The sequence below is a fragment of the Pygocentrus nattereri genome, chromosome 15, assembly GCF_015220715.1.
Source record: "Pygocentrus nattereri isolate fPygNat1 chromosome 15, fPygNat1.pri, whole genome shotgun sequence".
Classification (NCBI taxonomy): Eukaryota; Metazoa; Chordata; class Actinopteri; order Characiformes; family Serrasalmidae; genus Pygocentrus; species Pygocentrus nattereri.
Genome location: NC_051225.1, coordinates 4622878 through 4632907, shown reverse-complemented (window position 1 = coordinate 4632907; position 10030 = coordinate 4622878). Strand labels below are relative to the sequence as shown.

The window sequence follows — 10030 nt, the reverse complement described above, 5'->3', positions numbered from 1 at the left end:
GCTATCAATATATTGTAAAAATTGTGACCAGGTTTCCTTGAAAGATTATGTGTTATTTTTGAAATTTGCTGTAAGTCTCTCCAGGTTACAGTGATCCGTTCGGAGGTTCAGCCAAAGCTTTATTGAAATTTGGGTTCTGTCCTTCCAGTTCAGCAGTATAGCTTTTTTAGTAATGGAAAGTGGAATGAAATATAAAGGATTTGAGGTGATTGGGTGGTGAAAGTGAGGAAAGGTCATTAAGTAGCGCTACAATGAGACATAAAGGGATGACCAGGCCTGTCCATGACCTCTGACCAAAACTGCTGGATCGGGGGACCATTCCAGAAGGCGTGATAACTACTATCTGTTAAAGCTGGACGATGTTGGCATTTATCACTGTGCCTGAATTAGTTTAGAGGCTGTAATGTATATTCTGGGAAGGCTTTGATATTGAATTAGTTGGAGTTTTGAATATATATATATATATATATGGAGATTTTTCGCTGTTATACATATGAATTACATTGAATAACCTGCGTGTGTTCTCTGAGGACTGTCTCCCTTTGATGAATCTGATTGATAAAGCTTTACATATGATTTGTATGTCTGAATTGATCAGTGAAATGGGACGGTAGCTGGAGCAATCGTGGATTTTTTATGTGGTATTAAGATAAGTGTGAGGAGTATTCATATGATAGGGTATGGATGTATTTTCGGACATTTCTGAGATTACTTTTAAAAAGAGTGGTGAAATAAGAGGCCTGAATTGTCTGGAAAATTCTGCTGGCTAAAAAATGCTGGGTTATTTAAACAACCCAAAAAATCTGGGTTATTTTTCCGTTTGTTGGGTCTGCAGTGCGGACGTCTAAAGGGAACGTACACGTAACGGAACTCCCCGGACGCCCGTTTCCCGCCTACGCCGCTTCCCTCCCGCTGGAAGAGGCACCGGCAGCCGGACCACAGCCGAAAGAAAGTAAGTTGCTAAACTGATTAATCTTAAATTTGCCCCAAAATATTGATTATAAGCTAGTTACCAGATATCTTAATTAATTTTCTCTCACGAATTGAGGTAAAAAAAAAAAAAAAAAAACGTATTACGAGCATTAGCATGTTAGCTATGCTAGTTAGCTAATATGCTAACTGACGTAAGCTTTACGCAATACTTATAATATATTTTTTATTTAACCTCAATTTGTGAGGGAAAATTAGACGTTAGGCGGTTTGCCTGAGGTAAGATAACAGTTCCACGCAACAACTGTCCTGCGAACGAGTGGTGACCGACGTTTTAGCTAGCTAACCTACCGTTAGCTAGGAGGCTAACGGAATAAAACAGTGGAGTACCCACGAGCATCGAACTATTTCTAAACCACATTTTCTTCAAACACAGTCTTTACATACCACAGAAAATACTAGTGTGCTTTTTTTTTTGACAATTTACCGTTTTATAAGGGACACAGACGTTGTGAGGCGGCGGCTATTAGTTAGCTTACACATAGCTAGGTTAGGGTTAGGGTTAGGGTACATTGCTACATTACTACTAGCTACATTGTTCAAGATTAAAGAGTTTTATTGTCAGGAGCATAGCAGAGCAGGCAGTACTCTTAAGAGAATAAAAAAAGAAAATATAAGAATAACTAAAAAACAGTTGTAAAAGGTAAAAGCAAAAAAGTGTACAGCGTGTGCAAACTTGAAATAAAATTAAAGTTACATGTGCGTATGTACAAATAAGTGGAGCAGCTGTTCATAAAGTGCATCAAGTGACAGATGTAAACAATAAACAATATTACTCTGTGCAGTAATAGATGTAAACAGTGTTGTTCTAACAGCAGCAGTGCAGTGTAGGTAAGGTGCAGATGTTGAGTCCAAGGTTAAATCAGTTCAGATTGGGAGGGGGAAGAGGTAGTTTCATTAAAAGAAACGGGTTTCACATACCGAACATGTCCTTTATTTTTCCGCTATTACTCTTCTTTTAATTTCAGTGCCTCTCTGTGGTTTCAGTGAATGAAATAAGGAATGAAGTAAGTGTAAGTTATATTAGCTGAAGCTTAATGATTGGTTAGCTTGCTTTTATCATAGCCATTTTGATGTCCTTATTGATAGCCAGCTATTCTTCATCATCGCCCATTTATGGTGTTGGGTTAGAAGGCGTGATGGAATTCCCTGGCTGGCTAATGATTTTAAAAACATCGAGGGCTGCACATTTTCATCTTACTTTAATACGTTTCATTGTTGTCAGCCTGTTTTTGTCCGTCACTGCAAATGAGTTGAAACTGTGCTTTTGAAGAGGCAGAGGCAGGGCTGGACAGGTAATCTGGCGTACCGGGCTTTTGCCCGGTGGCCGACAGTCCTCAGGGCCAAAGCTGTTGGATTTTTTTTTTCTTCCCCTTTTTTTTTCTTCTTTTCAATATAGACAGTAGACTCAACCAATCAGGATATAGGACGAAAGCGGCCCCACCCTTTCTCTGCGTGGTCCGCTGTAACTCCGGCTAGTTTCAGTGTTGTGTGTGTGTGTGTGTAAAACGAGGGGCAACATGGCGAAACTGAAGCGGCAGAAAGGGGGTGCGGAGAAGTTACATGCGAAGAGACTCTGTAGGTGCTGCAAAATGTGCTAAGGTCACAGACATGTTCACTGCTTAGCCTCCGCGTCCTCTGTGAAAGCAGTGCTCCAGCAACAGCAGGTTGTAGGTGAAGACAGCAGCGTGCAGGGAGAAGAGTCCCTAGAGATATCATGATAAAGAGATATCATGCATGACATTCTGGAAGGAATTAGAGGATATCAAGTCAAGTTTGTTCTCAGTTCCCTCATTGAGCAAAAGCTTATAACCCTAGATCAGATCAACTACAGACTTACACGTTTTGATTATGGGTTCATTGACAGTCATAACAAGCCGTCCCCTATTAAATCACATGAGCTCAAAAACCCAGATGGAGCTCTCAGGTAGACTGCATCACAGACCTGGTGTCTGTTAAGATTACTTCCTCTTGTCATCGGTGACCTTATCCCAGAGGGCAACCAATACTGGGAGTTGCTTCTTCTTTTACTGAGTTGCATGGAGTTCGTTTTTTCTCCATCATTAACCAGAAGCATCAATTCTCTTAGGTTACCTCATCCAGGAGCACCACAGTCTTCTGGAGCTTTACCCTGGTAGGCACCTAAAACCAAAACATCACTTTATGGTCCATTATCCTGGTGCAATCAGGAAGTTAGGCCCTGTGGTTCTGTTGTGGGCTATGCGATTTGAGACCAAGCATGGCTTTTTCAAAAGACTCAGTCATGTTACTTGTAACTTTCGCAACATCTGCAAAACAGTGGCTTACAGGCATCAGATGCTGCTGTGCTACCACCTCCTCTCGGGTAATTTGCTCAGCCACAACTTAGAAGTTGGTCCAGGATGCACAGATCTGTTGGGCTGTGTTGATGGATATGACAGCATCAAGCACAAGTTTCAAATGCCGCTTTTCACTGAAGTGTATGTTCCATCTTGGGTGAGATGGAGGGGCACTGAATATAGGCCTGGAATGTCTCTTCTAGTCTCTCACGCTTGTGATGGTGAGCCTCAGTTTGCTATGGTAGAGCGCATTGTATCCGTGGAGTCCTCTGTCAAACTGATTGTGAGGAAGTATGATACAGTAGGATTGGAAAGACACTATTTTTCTTACAGTGTGTCTCCTGGATCTGAGCTTGATGTGGTTGATGTGAACTGTCTTGATGATCACCACCCTCTCCATTTTGCAAGGTCCTATAAAGAGGGCGATGATAATCGCTATGTTTCTCTGCGTTACAGACCATTCGAGACTTTTTCCTTCACTGTAATTTTTTAAAAAACTGTTTTTTAGGCATTTCAGTTTTTGACCATGTACCATTACCCTTTGCATTTTTCCTTTGAAGACATACATTGCCCCATCTGTACTCTTGTTATACATTGTGCACAATAACACAAGTTGTCCTTAAACGTTTATTTTTATTTATTTATTTTGATACAGTATAGCAGTATGTGGTGGCACTGTTCTGAAGTTCAGAACAATTTTTATAATATATATGATATGCTCATCCTGTGCTACATTACGGTCTTCACGTTAGTAAAAAGGTAGCAAGCTGAAATGTGAGGTCCTAATGAAGAATGGACATGTATTTGGAAAATCTTTTTATGTAATAACTGTTCCCAAACTACATGAAATTGTAAATGGTTTCCATTAAAAATCTTACAGGTCTTATAACCTACTCTGCTTTTATAAACTAACCCATAAGCCTCCTAGCAGGTTTAGGTAAGTTGACATTTTTGAAGGAACAGTTTTAAAGGAAAATTTTGAATTTAGTCGGCTCCACTTTTAGTTTTGATAGCTTTTATGGAAGCAGAGCTTACAAGTCTTAAATTGATACCTCAGCAGTTAGTATTGTTCAAACTACATGCCTAAATCAGTTGCGTCAAACCATGTCAAGTTGTTAAGTAATCTCTAATATGCTTCTGAACATAGTTTCTGACTGTTATCTGTATTTCATAATGAAACCGTAGCCCCAGTTTTGACACCCAACCTGTCTTTACTTTTGTCCTTTTTTATGGTGGTTTAACCCTAAGTTAGGGAGTCACTGGTTATATTCTTTCTTGTTTGATAGCACATTAACTTTGTAGTAGGCCTGAGTGATGTCGGTCTGAAAAATAATTAGCAAAAGTTTTGATTTCAAAAGTGTATGTGTGTGTGTGTGTGTGTGTATATATATGTATATATATATGTGTGTATATGTGTGTATATATATATATATATATATATATATATATATATATATATATATATAGACACACACACACACACACACCACCTCTGCAGCATCTTCATTGTGTCAGTTGTTAGTCACTGCTGATATCTGAATACACCGACCTATTGCCTAAACCTACTTCATAATGCAGATCTAAAGATGTTATATTCAGTCACCAAACATGTCAATTTAATATTGGACAAATAATCAAATATTTTTTTTCAGAGATTTCAGTTATCTTCATTGAGCATGTATTGCCTTTCACCAGTTTTGCTCTTTAACACATGAGACTAATTTTATTTGGTTGTCTCTAAAGGAAATGCAACTTGAGCTGGTTGAAAATGGCCCATCAGCAGGACCATCACTGGACCAGCAGCATAAAGCCATGTCTTCAGGACAAGGGGGAACGTTTGTATGTGGTGTTGTTGTTGTTGTTGTTGTTGTTGTTGTCTTTAGGTTGTTTTTTTTTTTTAACTTTGGCCTTGTGCCATCCCCATAAGGTATTCACAAAAGACTGAAAAGTTGAATGGGATATTTGTGCTCCCTATCTTTTTTTTTTTTTTTTTTCCCCCTTCTATCTTCCCAGAAAATTAGGGAGGCCCTCGAGAAAACACCGGAGAGTAGAGAGATAATGTGCAGTCTTGACACCAAACGGTGCATCTCGCTCAAGCAGAGGAGGTCTATGGTTAGAATCCTAGTGTCACATCTCATGGAGCGGTTCGGAGAGACGTGAGTGTACTGTTTTGACTGATGTTGTGTGACGTGTGTGTGTGTGTATGTGTGTAAATACATCTGATATCTGTTTACAGTCCAGCATTGGAAACAAGGAAAACCTGGCCTCATCTTTAGTGACGGAATTTCCGTATCTAAGGGATCAGCATGGGAACGGCAATGTAAGTGCCAGTAAAAATCAAAGCACACCGGACTTTGTGTGTGTATTATGTGGTTATTTTAGGTCTGACATGTCAAAGAATATTTGAATTTTTTTTTTTAAAGGAGGCGTGGTATAGTCCAGGTCGAACTCACAGACCAGCAACTGGCTTCGTTGAAGAGCGTTTAAGAAATGTACGGAAGAGGCTCCGTAGTGGAAAGTGCAGACCTAGCCCTGTGGAGAACCCTGTAACTAATTGGTATTGCCAGGTACATGCACAAACAGGTTATCATACCAAGAAAGGTTTTGGGTAACTTGTCTTGCTGATTTTAATGTGATCCTCTATTAGACAGTATTGTCATTACGGCATGATCACTGTAGAATGGCTGGTGCGTTTTGGAAAATCAAACAGTTTGTGACTTGCCATTTATGCTACAGTTCACATGTTTGGTTCTGCTGTTAAGTTTTCATTAAAGTACACTGATTAGCCATAACTTCAGAACCACCTGTCAAGGGGAGAGAGGTCAAGACAGGAAAAGAATAGTCAGTTCTTGTTGGAAGCAGGAAACATGGGCGAGCGTAAGGATCTGAGCCATTAATTGCTGTAAAGATTAATACTAGCTAATATAGCTGATTTGTGTAAACCTACAAATTTAGTTTCAGGTGAATGTGTAGAATGTCATTATTTTATCACATTGTATAACACATGACTTTGAAGGATTTCCTGCTTCCAGTCAGGAAATAACGCAAGATAATTTGTGGTGTCTACTTCAAACAGTGAAGGCGTTGTCTTTCTCTGCATAATAGAGACTGAAATATCTGATGAGAGGGCAGTGGCGATGACGGAGTGGTTAAGAAATAACATCCGACCCCTTAACCAAGTAGAAGAATACATGAAGCAGACAGCCATCCACAGAGCTAAGTGGATAAGGGAGCATGGGTCAAAGACAGTGGAGGAGGTCAAAAAAGAGCATCCACGTCTTTTGGATACTCCAGGAATGGTAGGATATGCAAAGTCAGAATGCACTTGATAGTAAGTCAGAATTACTGAATGTTATCTGTAATTTACTTGGAAAAGTAATTAAATGAAAATTATGTCTGCAGATTGCTCAGGACTTTGCCATTCTACACCCAGCCTGTGCTGGGAAACTTGGATAACTGGCAGAAAAGTGGATGCCCGTTTTCAGAGACAGAAATTTATGGTTTGCTAGCCAGGAGAAGCAAGCTTCTGGAATTCTTTCAAGACTGGATTCTGTGTGTGCAGGTAGTCTTCACAGTGGATACTATGTTAAAAAAATTAGTACACAACATTTTAGTGAACATGTAAATCAGAGAATACATTTTACTATCACGTGAGAGAAAAAATGGAAAGAAGTAGTTTTACAGCTGGCAGGTTAGAACATGTAACCACAAAAGATTCTTATTCCTAATAAGAGATAACTCTTGTTTCCAGATGCGCAAGGTGACAGGGCTGTGAGATTATTGCCAGTAGTCCTACCAGCTTCTGTCTATAGGATTCTGCCGGAAGACCTTCCGTCTGAGCTGTGAAGAGACAAGAAAGTCATTCATTGATCTACAGCCTGTAAGTTGAGAGATATAAATCTGGTAATATTCTGCTCTGTTGTAATTACACACCTACCTCTAAACTAAGTAGTTAGTTGTCTCTGATCACAGTTGGGATGTCTCAGCCTTAAGTGGTTCCAGACATATTTTGGTAGATCAGGTTATTGGCTGTATCCTGCCCAACGTCTGATACTTTTAGTTTATTATTTGTGCTCCATTTTCACCGCTGACTTTCATCTAGATGTGAGCCTGTAAAGAGAGTGCGGCGCTATTAAAGGCTAAGCACCACATTTGGACAGCCCTGGTGATTTCATATTGTTTTGGATACTGAAAATATATGAACATGACTTAAAATGAAATTCGCTGCTTAATTTTTCTTTAAAATTGACTCTTTTAATTAAACAGACGGAAAAAACCTGAGCTCGCTACGGAAATTCCTGAGCGGTACCGTGTGACGTCACTGGTGGACAACAGTGAACAGCGCCGCAGTACAACAGCATTATGACTGACTGGGACTGAGGATTTTCCAGCGCTGGTTCTTCAGATTCTGATGATAATTTGAAAGAGCTGTAATGTAGAAATAGACCACCTTATCACTTAGTCCTGAGACTTTTAGTCAAACCACACCCACAAAAGCAGCTCATCCTGAGTGTAAACAGTATCATGACAACAGCCTAGCAACCAGCTAAACTCAAATATAGAGGTACAGTTATTGTCGTAAAATTTGCTGCTTTGCTTACACCTCCATATTGTTGGAACAGCGCCAGTTTTAAGATCCAGTTGAAAAAAGTCACATTTTATTAGCAGTCTACCTCAATTTAACAGCATTTTTAACTGTTTCTCACTATGCTGAGGTTTTTATTTTTCTGTTGGGGGTGTCCCAATGATGTGTGTTTTAAGGCGTTCTTTGTATTTGATATAAACTACCCCCGACAGTGTTCTTCAGACTGTTGTTTATGAGCTACCAGGTCATGAATCTCCCTCCATAAGACTCTTGCGGGCATTTATTTTTGCCACAGATCAGTGACAGCTCCCAGAATGACGCCATGTGTGTTACCTCTTTTTATTTTATTAATTTCTCAAGCAAAAGAAAATTTGTTATTGAATAAGGTTGCTTGTAATTGTTGTTGCTGCTGTTATTGTTATTATTGTTGTCATTGAGAAATGTGCTTTTATATTTATTTTATATATATATGCTCACTATGCTGAGGTTTTTATTTTTCTGTTGGGGGTGTCCCATGTCAAGACAACTAATTGAATTCATATCGATTTGTTGTAGCAGTTGTAAACAATATCAAATGCATGCATATAAAAAGAAATGCATCACTAAAAGGTGTCACATTAAAAGCTAAGAAGCAGTACTGTAGTATTCAGTAGACTAACAGGTTTCTCTCTAGACTAAATTCTATGGTTGTTACATATGCAAACATTGGATGTCAGCTGATGCTCAGTGTTACAATAATCAGTTTCAAATTGAAGGACAGAAAGCTTAGATCAGGACATCCCTGTTCAAAGTGGATTATTTCAGCATGTTAGAATTAAGGTGTAAAATTAAAGTACTAATTCTATGTTTCAATTTTCATGTTTACAACAGATTGGGACTAATATGGTGGAATACGTGTCCGAGGCCACAAGACCATACCCATTCGTTTTGGCTCTAGGTGCGTACCAACATACCAGTGTGTAGTATTTCCATGTACAATGCCGGTTTCATGTGTGTTGGTTTTTGTTTTTGACTTTTATTTATAATCATTTAGATTCTTAATATTTGTTTACTCTGTTTTGCTCTCCCCTTGCTGCTGTAACTACATGGGACTAATAAAGGATTATCATAGGTGATGATCAGCGTTGTTCCCAGTGTTTTGCGGTCATCAATGGACAAGCTATGGAGCAGAGCACACTCGTGGGAGCCGTTGATGTGTGTTTTAAGGCGTTCTTTGTATTTGATATAAACTACCCCCGACAGTGTTCTTCAGACTGTTGTTTATGAGCTACCAGGTCATGAATCTCCCTCCTTAAGACTCTTGCGGGCATTTATTTTTGCCACAGATCAGTGACAGCTCCCAGAATGACGCCATGTGTGTTACCTCTTTTTATTTTATTAATTTCTCAAGCAAAAGAAAATTTGTTATTGAATAAGGTTGCTTGTAATTGTTGTTGCTGCTGTTATTGTTATTATTGTTGTCATTGAGAAATGTGCTTTTTATATATATATATATATATATATATACATATATATAAATTATTGTTGGTGCTTAAAAGTGGTATTTTTTTTTTAAGTGTAAGAATATATAATATGTAAAGTATGTGTTAAAATAATGTCTAAATTATACATTTAAAAGTAATCACAGTACAACCCAAACTTTTGGTTCATTTAACCCAGCATTCTAGTTAAAATTACATTGCATTTAGGTTAAATGCTTGACCCAAAAATGCTGGGTCACATTAATAACCCAATGTACTGGGTCAATTCTACCCAATGCCGTGTTTGTCCAATATTGACCCAGCGCTGGGTTGTGAAAATAACCCAATTTGGGTCAATTTCAACCCAATGTTATTTAGGGTACTTCTCTGTGAGAAAGCAAACAGTAGGTTTAAAGATTGAGATTTACCCCCCACCCCACCCCACCGCTGCTGTACCAGCGCTGCGCTCCGAACAGAGTTCGGCTCTTTTCGCCTGTCAGTACTTACGGCGGAAATGCCCGAAGTCATGCACGATTTCATGAGTGGTTGGACGCTGCAGAATCTGCCTAGCAACCAATACGCACTTTGGTCACGTTCGGGCCAATAATTTTAAAGAAACGAGACAGAAACGTCACCTGTGAAGTTTTATTCAATGGAATTGTATAAAAACAGACACG

The 10030-nt window shown here is 39.1% G+C and overlaps 1 long non-coding RNA gene across 1 annotated transcript; it reads left to right on the top strand.

Annotated features, from left to right (window-relative positions):
• The first annotated feature begins 891 nt into the window (after window positions 1–891).
• On the top strand, window positions 892–9328 carry LOC119265270. Its single transcript, XR_005131546.1, has 11 exons — window positions 892–952; window positions 5052–5147; window positions 5322–5464; window positions 5545–5628; window positions 5732–5875; window positions 6414–6607; window positions 6711–6870; window positions 7060–7188; window positions 7575–7872; window positions 8764–8830; window positions 8994–9328. It is a non-coding gene; the product is annotated as an uncharacterized LOC119265270 (long non-coding RNA).
• The last annotated feature ends 702 nt before the right edge of the window (window positions 9329–10030 follow it).